Below are 11903 nucleotides of genomic sequence, written 5' to 3'. Positions count from 1 at the left end.
GAATGGAAGAAATACGGTTGAAGCGCTACGCATTATTTTGTCTTGTGGAAGTAAGAGGTATTCCTGTCGCCGGAAACAATCCAATTGGTTCTTGATTTGTTCTTCTAGAGAAGCGGTCAAGATCCAAGTTGAAGTTGGGCCTCCAGATTAATTAGAACGGGTTCCTCTTACGGTCAAGCCTTCTCTGAATACCATAGAGCCTCGCCATAATAGTTTTTCTCCGAAAACCAATAGAGCCAAAGACATTGGTATTCCATGAATCTGCTACCTCACTAAAACGATTAATAGCTTCAGAGATATTCCAATTTTCAGTCACAAATTGCCGAAAATTACTATGATGGGTCCACCACGAAAAATAGCGAAAATGTCTTTTTTTCGAACGAGTAGAATGCCCGCCAAGATCAATAAGGAGGGGCCGGTGATCGGACTTCATCCAAAGGTGGGTGACAGAGGAATTGGGGAAATTGACAAGCCAATAATATTTACATAAGGCACGGTCAAGATGGACAACATTGTTACCTCTGTACCAAGTGAAGGCGGCCCCCTGAAAACTAAGGTCATGGAGGTCGGCATCAAAAATAGCTTTAGTGAACTGGTTATCAGGTTTAGCAATTTACTGAGAACCTTTCCTTTCGTCCGGTGAGAGGATAGCATTAAAGTCGTCGAGTGAAACCCAGGGATTAGAGGTATGGCGAGAGATGTCACGGATATAGTTCCAGAGCGGAATTTGCTTGAAATGTTGCGGGCTAGTATAGACGAAACTAACAAGGCACGAGTGGTTGTCCGAGATGCTTTTGACTTTACAACGGACAAATTGAAAATGGGAAAATAGAATATTCACTTCGCTACTGTCAAACCAACATAACCAAATTCCACCAGCAAAGCCATTGGCTTCAATACGGAAAGAGTTTGGAAAAGTAAGAGCAGCTATCACCTTATCACCGTTTTGAGCAGCTAATTCTAGTCTCTACAAAACAAAGAATATCCGGGCTAGCATCACGGATATACTGACGAGCGACTCGGATAAAATTACGATGACCACACCCTTGAGCGTTTCACACAAAAATCTTCAAATTCATAGGAGAAGGAATAGAGAGAATACCACCATGGTCGTTTCAACCATGGCCACATGCCATCAGAGACAGTCCCCCCCCCCCCGAAAAAGCCACATCAGGTGTTTTGGGGTGGTTATTTTCATCCATATGAATCGCTTGATGCCTCATACGATCCAGGATAGTAAAGGAGTTGGTCTTTGTTGCGAGAGACACTGTAGTTGCTTTGGAAAAGCCATCAGATTTGATGGTTGACCCAGAACGTTGACCTCTGCATGGAATTGTATGATTGTTTTTAGAAATTTTCAATGACGTCATACATATCTTTTTATTCATTGGGGTTGGTTTCTAATGAATTACTATCTAAGTTATTCACAGAAGAGATTCACAGCAAAAGTGTTCATTAATTACATACGTATCAGTGAGGACTTAATGCCCATTTTATACAGCTTGTTTACTAACTAACTCATAACAACTTGTAACAACCTTATAACAGAAGGTTAACATTCACACTCACACACTCATGCACACAACCTCACGCAATTCATACAGTTAAGCTGCCATTCTAACTTCATTCACACTCAATCCTTATTGCTAATATTCTCTCATCTTTCTTCTTCTCCTTGTCTCAATTCAACATTGTTGAACATGAACCTTGTCTCGAAATACTTGAAACGATGCCTTAGCCAAAGGCTTAGTAAAACCATTAGCAAGCTGAAAACCAGCTGGTACATAACTCACCCTTAGTTTACTAGCTGCAACCTCCTTCCTAACAAAATGAATATCAAGATCAACATGCTTTGACTTTGCACGATACACTAGATTAGCAGTGATTGCTACTCCACTTGTATTATCACACCAAATAATAGGATTATCTAGTGAGTGCAGCCCTAGATCACTTAATAAAGCATCAACCCAAGTTACTTCTGCAGCAGCTTCTGCAATACTTCGATATTCAACCTCCAACATTGATCGTGACACCGATTTTTGCTTCTTGGACGCCCAGGTAACTAAGTTATTGCCAAGAAACACTCCATATCCAATCATCGAACGCCTATCTACAGAATCACCTGCCCAATCAGCATCTAAAATGCTCTTACACATAACTTAGTATCCTCAGCCGAGAAGACTAAGCCATAATCCAGTGTACCAACTAGATAGCGTAAGATGCGCTTAACAACAACCAAATGTTCTTCACATGGTGCTTGCATGAACTGCGCCACCTTGTTAACAGAGGAGACAATATCAGGTCTAGTATGACAGACATATAGCAAAGCACCAACAATGCTTCGATATTCACGTGCATTAGATAACAATGCACTTTCTTTCCCTGAACCTTTCATAGCAGCTACCATAGGTGTACAAGTTGGAGTTGCTTGAAGCATGTCTGTTTTTTCAACAATTCAAGAATGTATTTTTTTGACTGAGAACTAAACCATCACCTATCCTTTTAACCTCAATATCGAGGAAGAATGAAACTGCTCCAAGATCTTTTCAAGAAAACTTCTGGTGCAACATATGAATAACAACATCAATATCTGTACTCGAACTTCCTGTAATTATTATATCATCAACGTATACTAGGATATACGTGCATGAATCATTCACAACTCGCACAAACAGAGATGTATCAGCCCTTGACACCAAAAAGCCTAACTCGAGTAGACTGTTCTTGAGCTTTTCATTCCAGTTTCGTGGAGCCTGGCGAAGACTATACAAAGCTTTCTACAGCTTGCATACTAAGGGAGCCCCATTAGAACCAAGTTGTTCAAAGCCTAGAGGCTATTGCATATAGACATCTTCAGCCAGATCACCATTCAAAAACGCATTATTGACATCTATTTGTCTCAGTGACCATCCTTTAACCACGGCTACTGCTAGAACCGCATAGACGGTTGCAAACTTAACCACCGAACTAAATGTAGAAACAAAGTCATGGCCAGGAACTTGCGAGAAACCCTTAGCTACTAGGAGAGCTTTATATTGATGGATAGAACCATCTGGATTCCTTTTAAGCTTGAAAAACCATTTGCAGTCCACAATACTTTTATCGCGTGGCAGCTCAACCAGACTCCAAGTTTGATTCTGAATTAAAGTAGAATACTCAGCATGAACTACAGCTTCCCACTTAGTTGACATCATGGCATCAAGGATATTATAAGGAACACTATCATCGAGAACACTAGTGTACACTTTGGGCTTGTAAATACCACATTTGCTACGGGTCAACATAGGATGATGATTGACTGTTGAATCTTGCACAAAACCATGAGGTGCAATAGCCTTCTCCTGGATTGACACATTACCATGAGTTTCACTTGGACTCATAGACTCATTTGAGCCCTCAAGATCATTCAAAGAAGCAGCAGAAGCAGCTAAAGAATTCTCATGCTCATACACAGAAACATGTTGGCTTCCTGATACCCCAACAGCTTCAGTATGCAACCGATGTACATCCACCACAACATCAAGAGGTTGACTAATCTGACCAGAAGAACTACAACGATTGTGACTAGATTCAGCTACAAATAAAAACTGCCACTCATCAAATTTCACATGTATAGATACATACACTCGCCCATTCAACCCAAGACACAAAAAACCTTTATGTTGGGGACTAATACCAATAAACATGCATGGCTATGAACGAAATTCAAGTTTATGGCGATTGAATGGTCTAAGATGTGGAAAACACCTAAAACCAAAGACCTTCAACAAATTATAGTCAAGCTTCTTATGAAACAACGACTCAAATGGAGATAGCCCTTGCAACACTTTTGTTGGTAATCTTTTGATGAGATGAATTGCCATTATTGCAGCATAGGCCCAAAATTTAATAGGCATAGAAGCCTGAGCAAGTAACACTAAAGCAAGCTCAATGATATGCATGTGTTTTCTTTCGATAACTCCATTTTACTCTGAAGTATGTGGGCAAGTTACACGATGCACAATCCCAGCAGTTAGAAGAATACGAGAGACTTTGAAACTCACCTCCCCATCACTCTGCACAGCCAGTATCTTGGATTTAAACTGCGTAGACATGAGTTTGCTGAAATAATTGGTAAGCAGACACTACTACTGGGGACTTATCATGCAATATATAACCAGTATGTTGTGTACATGCATCGACAAAACTAACTAATACTTATACCCGTTTGAAGCAACAAGTGAGGGTCCCCACAAGTCAGTATGAATCAACTGAATTGGAGCAGTGTAAATCGATTCTGATGCATTAAAAGGGAGCTTATGACTTTTGCCCATATGGAAAGCAATACATTGTTCATTCACATTCTTATCAACAAGTATATTTAACGATTTGTAAACTTGCTCTAGGGTCCCATATGCAAGATGCCCTAGACGCCTATGCCAAAGTTCATACAGCTTATTCGAAGTAAGTGCAAAGTGAGTTTCTGCCTGACCACTTCTTCTAGCATCTGCATCCGACTGAAAGAAATACAAGCCACCTCGTTCTTCACCATGTAAAATAACTTCAGCAGACCTCTCGTCTCAAACACAGGAACTCGAAGCTCTAAATTCAAAGTAAACATCATTGTCCCTTGAAAGCTTTGACACGGAGAGAAAGTTTTTTGTTATCTTAGGCACATGCAACAAGTCATTTAACAGTAACGTTCGAGAATTAGATTTTAAGATAGAGCTACCAGTAGCATGAATAGATAGGGGCACACCATTGCCAACAAGTAATTTACTTGGACCGGTAAAATCACCCTTATGACCATGTTGAAGCAACAGGTGTTACTGATGTGGTGCACCAGAATCAACCACCCATGAACCACTGGGAGTTGTAACGCATGAGCTTCAACATGTCCTTGAGCACAACAGGAACATGCTACACTATCTACAGCTTCAAGACTAGAAAAGTGAGCACTACCAGAGTTATCTCGAGATGGAGCACGATCAGAACCTTTACCAGAGTTCTTATCGAAGCGATGTCAGCAATCAACCACTTGGTGGCCATTCTTGCCACTAACTAGCACTAAACTCGTGGCCTTCCACGACCTCATCCTCGAGTAGCATAACCAGACTCATTTCGATAGTCTGATCGATTATAAGAACTTGTGTTGCTCGATTTAGAACTAGCACTCAGATTAGCTACATGAGCACTCATTGGAAACTAATCATCTCGGGTATCAAAGCCAGTAGTTTGAGTTTCAGCATCAATCAACAAGGAGCAAACCTTATCAAGTGACAGCGAATCTTTCATTGTAATAATAAAGACAACATAAGGTTGATAATCCCTGGAGAGACCTTTCAATATGCTGGTGTCAGAACCGCCTTTCGGTTGGGCCCCGGAATTGGGCTTCGACTTACGAAAATAATTAAGAGTCACCACCGATCTTTTATTTTAAAATAAATGGGTAGATTGGATACCTTATTTCTTACCTGATCTGCGTCGTTCCAAAGATGTGTCGGGTTCGAGAGTCGTTACAGTCAAGGAAGGGTTAACACCCTTGAACTACCCTTTCGGTACTATGTAGTTTCCAGTTGTCTTTAATTAAGAAAATTGAAAGTTTAACTTAAAAGGTAAAATGACGATCGAAATTACTTACCTTAGATCAATTTGAAATCATCCTTCAAAATCAAGAAACACATTAGATAGAATAAATGAACAAGTAAATAAAAAATAAAGGCTAGAGAAAAAAATGAAATAATAAGATATAGGCCAGTATAGTAATAGTAAAAACAAAAATAATTATATATATATAGAGGTAAAAAAAGATAATGTATAGATATAAAGGTAAATAAAATAATATAATATAATAGTAAAGAACCAAAAATGAATAGAAATATATATATATATATATATACGATTATAAGACATAGTAATAAAATAAAGAAATGATCATAAGAATAATTAAGAATTATGTACAAATAAAATATATACAAAAAATACGCATATAACAAAATAAATAATATAAAGTAATATACAATATAAGGATTAAAACGTAATAATTATATATATACGATTATAAGACATAGTAATAAAATAAAGAAATGATCATAAGAATAATTAAGAATTATGTACAAATAAAATATATACAAAAAATACGCATATAACAAAATAAATAATATAAAGTAATATACAATATAAGGATTAAAATGTAATAATTATATATAGGGTCTAAATCAGAAATAGAGTGAAATTTAAGGCCAAATTTAATAGGAATTCGAAGTACAATTGGAATTTAAGAGGGCAAATTATAATTTTATAAAATCAGAGGAATCAAAAACACGGTTTACCCCTTTAAAAAAACGCGAACCGCGTTCGGGTATGAGTCGGGTCGGCAAGCATCCGCGGGTTGAGTATTTAACTAAAACAATATGCTTTAATTTTCCATTTTCTTTCATTTGAAACCAAGTGCCCCTCCAACTCTCATTTCTATCTCGTCTGTTCATCCAGGAGATGAACTCAGCTGGTTCTCGCATGAACCCAGATTCCGAACACCTCAGCGCTACCTCGCCGTCGCTGTTGAATGGCATCGGGCGCCGTTCAATCGGTGGCAAAATCAAAACTTTTTTCACAGTTCGAAATCCTTTAATCCGTACTTTTAAAAAATCAAAAAAAAAATCAACAAATAACGAGCCTCAGGGAGTAGATCTAGCTTCAAAGTTTTGAAACACTCCCCCTATTCATCAGTTGAAAATGATGTTTTGCGGTTCAATTCGAACCAAAACTCAGCAATGGCACAAAACAAAAAGAAACAACACGCAAAGGTATGAATTTTACCCTTCTTCCTTTCTGTCAAAATATAAATGCTTTGAAAAAAATACTGTTCTTGGTTGTGATTTATCTGTAATTTTTGCTTGGTATTTCGTATCAAATCGTGTGTTACAAATGTTGAAAATTGCATCCTTTTATAGCCTTATATTCGGCTATTTTTAGAGTCTGATTTGGACTCAACTACTCTTATTTTTTTTAGCGTTTTATTCCTATTAAAACACTGCTTGCTAATGGGTTTATTGTTCGTGGCTGAGAATCTCGGTTGTTGGAGGCGAGACATGTGGTGTTGGGACCTGCTTGGCACTAGATGAGATGGGGAGTGCAAGAGAAGCGGTGCACTAGGGTTTTCTGGAAACCCTGATTTTCTACGTATGGGCTTGCTGGATTGGGGTGTAAAGGGCTACTACTGGGCTTCACGTGAATTTTACTTTGGGCTGCATGTAATGGACCTGTATAAAATAAAAAATAAAATATAAATAAAACATATACATATATATATATTATATATATATATATATATATATATTATAATTTATAATTTATAACATTATATAATATTATATATATGTATATATTATAATTTGTAATTCAAGCGGACGAATTTAAGTGTCTTCAGCTGGCAACTTGCTCAGCTGTGAAGATCGCACTGTCACACGATGCCAGCGCATCACACACCTCCTTAATCCGAGTAAGGTAAGTCCTCATGCTATCATCTCCTTCCTTAAGGGACTGAAGCTTATAATGAAGACTGATGACTGTCGTTGTAGAACAATTTGAAAAAAATTGCAACACCTTGTTCCAAATAGCCACCGCTATCTCTGCCCCAACAAATTGAGAGAGCATGTGAGAGCTGATCGTTGACAGCAGCCACGACGCCAGTGCACTATCTTGTGCTACAAAGTCATCATACAACTAGTTTGGCACAGATTCTCCATTTGCATCAACTACAAACGCAGGCAGAGGCTACAACGAGCCAGTCAACAACCGCTCGAGCCGATGGCTACGAACAATCAGCAGAACTTGCTGCTTCTAGAGTAAAAAATTTGACTCATCAAGAATTACATTCACCTTCTTGTGAGAAAACGTCTTAGCAGCCAAAAAATCCATATCCTCCAACAGCTGAAGCAGCGAAGCGAATCACCTCAGGAACAGAAGGAGAATGATACCATGATGAATTATTATCTAAGTTGTACACAGAAGAGATTCACAACAAAAGTGTTCATTAATTCCATACGTATCAGTGAGGGCTTAATGCCCATTTTATACAGCTTGTTTACTAACTAACTCATAACAACTTGTAACAACCTTATAACATAAGGTTAACGTTCACACTCACACACTCATGCACACTCAACAACCTCACGCAATTCATAACAGCTCAGCTGCCATTCTAACTTCATTCACACTCAATCCTTATATGCTAATAGTTTCCTAGCTGATAAAACAACCTTTCCTTTGACTTTGTCATTATGTTGATGAGCTTCATGGGAATCAGAGTCAATCGGGACGGGATTCGGGGGAGTAAGTGTGTGAGGGACAACTGTAACATCGCCCGAATTTTGCTGCTGGGGAGTCTCAGTAGCCACTTTTTCAGGAGTTTCGTCGAAAATAGGATTCATTTTTGGGGTAATCGTAGCATCAGATTTATCCACATGATTCATAGCTTGATTTGCGCGTGATTTTCATTTCTTTCACTCAACGAGCATCCATGGGCCAAAGGGTTCAGTTGTCGCAATGTTTCCTGGCTCCGACGTCGGAACTGGAGGGCTGAAATTCTCAGTTTGTGCGGGAGTCGTAGCATTTTAGGATTGAGTTTCAGGGCATATATCTTTCAAATGACCATAGATTCCATAGTTGAAATAAACCGTATGAAGCGATTCATATTCTATAATTTAGAGGCAACCATTAATAAGAAGTTTTGAAACGAGAGGTTTTCGAAGGTTGATGCTAGCTGCCATTCTTGCGAAACGGCCTTTGTAGTCTGCACCCATTATTGGTTTAGATATCCATATTTATAACTGATCCGATTTGAGAACCGATGGCCTCAATAAAAATACGCTTTTGAAGAGTCACAGGTAAGCCAGGGAGCCTTACCCATACAATGAGACGGCTCGGTGAGGATTGAGAAGGGTTAATATCCACAGACCAAGGTTCAACGGTGATGTAGTGGACGAAGATAGTCCAAGGGCCCTCGGTCCACACTTTTAGATAATCCATTCGATCACTATATTTGACAAGGAAAATATCATTTTCAATGTTAACCAATTTGATAGGCGCAATTGGTTTCCATATATTGTATATCCGATTTTGAAGAGTATTATAACTCACTCGTCGTCCCATGATTTTGATTACAAGGGTGAGATCCATACTCTTGATAGCTAGAGATTGGACTCTTTCAAAGAAATCAATAGTTGGGACGCCATCGAAACACCAATGGAGATATCTTAATCCAAGAGATCAATATCATCGTCTTCAAGATATGTAGTTTTTCCCGTGGGAGAGACTCCAGAGGAACCAGTGACTTTGTCTTTATAAGAAACAAGCTTAGGGGTTGAGGAATCATCACCGATCACCATCGAAACTGACAAAGACGACGAAGTGGGGGTTCAGGGGGAGCCTCATCGCGACGGCTCCGCATAGAAGGGAGAGAGGGGTCGGGAGAAAGCATCAGGGACAGTTTTAAATATTATACAAAATTTATTATAACGGCTAAGCTTCTCACTTCAAAATCTTATTCCTTATTGTCAATACACCTTTTCATCCGGGTACAATACTCTCAACAATCTCGATTTAGTGGGATGCATAAAATAAATATAACTTTAGAGTTTTACTAGGATTCAAACTCTTAAAATAGGATAGAGTTTTACTATGATTCAAACTCCTAAAAATATGATAGAGTTTTACTAGGATTCAAATTCCTAAAAATAAGATAAAGTTCTACTATAATTCAAACTCCTAAAAATAGGATCCACAAGCATCATAAATAGCCATTGTAATTCACTATTGTAAGACACGATTTACATACAAAATACAGAGGAAAGCACGAAAAAATACAAAGGCAAAGCTATTGTAAACGATTCGAAAAGGAAATAAAAGATAGCATCTTTTTTATCTTGATTCGTTCATTTCTTGCATGTGCATGTTATTTTTCTTGAGGTTTGGTTCGAATAACCAAAAACGTAGGTTGCGTCGATGACCAAAAAAGGGTGGGGTTTCGAAGTTTCGAACCTAGATCTACCCCGAGGCGTGTTCCTATTTTTAAATATTTAATTCTCCCCTAAATCAATTTTTTTTACTTCGAAATTTGCCCATCGATTTGTTTTTCCTTTTGATTCGGTCCCTTACATTACGTTTTAATTATTATTATTTTATTTATTTAACTTTATTTATACGCACATTTCCCTTATTACTCATTTTATTTAATTGCTTTGTTATTTTTCTTTTTTTTCATGTAATATTTTTTTACATTTTATGCATTTTCTTTTTTACTTTAGTATATATTTTTATTTTTTTTAGATTACATATATATATATATATATGTTATTTTTTATTATCTGTTTTATTAATTTATATATATATATTTACTATTTTTTATGTTTATATTTATTTTATATACATATATTATTTTTATTTTTTTTATTATTATTTTATTTATTTGTTTTATTTATATATATTTTTTCATCTTTTTCTTTTTTATATATATATATTTTTTTTATTTTACTTATTATTTTATCTTTTCTTTTTTTATCTTATCTTTTATTTAATTTGTTTTTTCTTCATTTTAATTTATTTATTTATTTATTTATTTATTTATTTATTGCTTACCTTTTTATCTAACACATTTTTTTGCTCTCTTAAGGGTACACCTTTAAAACTATCTAAGGTAAGTAATTGGAATCGTATTTTTACCTTTTAGTTTTAAATTATAATTTTCTTAATTTAAGGCAACTGGAAATTGCGTAGTACCGAAAGGTCAGTTCAAGGGTGCTAACTCTTCCTTAACTGTAACTGACTCCTGAATCCGACGCAGATCAGGTAAGAAATAGGGTATCCGATCAACCCATTTGTTTTAAAATAAATGATCGGCGGCGACTCCAATTCGTTTAATCCAAGTCGAAGCCCAATTTTGGGCCCACCCGAAAGGCGGCCGTGATACTTATATTTTGGGAAAGTCTCATGAGCGCAGCCTTAATATACGGCTAAGGAAAAATGATATTGGTTTTGTTATTATTTTTTAACAAAACCCGATAAAAAAATTATCGAAAACATTATTATACCTACCGGTTTTGGTATTATTAGGCGTTTTACCAATTTTGTTAATATATCCGATAAAGCGCTACCAGTTTTGTTATTTTTCTACTATTTTATTATTATTGGGCACTTTACCGAAAATGTTAAAAAAACATTAATGTTTTAGGTAGAAATAATAATGTTTTAGGTAATTTTTTACCAATTTTGTTAAAAAATAATAACAAAACTGGTAGCGATTTTCCTTAGCCGTATATTAAGGTTGTCGCACGGTATAACTTCTCTTATTTTTTATTTGTAAGGATAGAAAAAAAAAGAAAGAAACTTACATATGAAGAATCATACTCTAATTAATTTTCTTTCTTTATCAACCGTATTCCTCACACTTTTACCACTATCACAATTATAACTTCATAGTTTGATCAAGAAGAAATTTGATCACAATTAGGGAAGATAATTTAACCTGTCACTGATTCTAATCTGACCCGGTCTAATTGAGTAGTATTTTTTAAAAATAAATTGGACTAGGGTCAGAGCAGGTTCAGGTGGAAGATGAAAAAACTTTGACCCGATCCGACATGAGGATAATAGTATATTTTCTTCAAAGGAATTTATAGATAATTTCTTTAATACTTCATCTCTATTATTTTTTAATTAAGTCCTTATTTTATATCCGGTCGAATCAAATTTATACTCTAAAAATTTAGATCGAGTCAGGTGGATGAAGGATATATATTTTCAGGTTCGAGTCAAGTCGGATGAATGATATATATTTTCAGATCAAGTCGAGTTGACTAAAAAACCCAACGCAACTCGACTCATTGCCATCCCTAGCCACAACTCTACACCTGTTGATTAATCAC

This window comes from Hibiscus syriacus, unplaced genomic scaffold, assembly GCF_006381635.1.
Source record: "Hibiscus syriacus cultivar Baekdansim isolate YM2019G1 unplaced genomic scaffold, ASM638163v2 tig00111648_pilon, whole genome shotgun sequence".
Taxonomy (NCBI): domain Eukaryota; kingdom Viridiplantae; phylum Streptophyta; class Magnoliopsida; order Malvales; family Malvaceae; genus Hibiscus; species Hibiscus syriacus.
Note: the sequence above shows the minus strand (reverse complement) of the source record.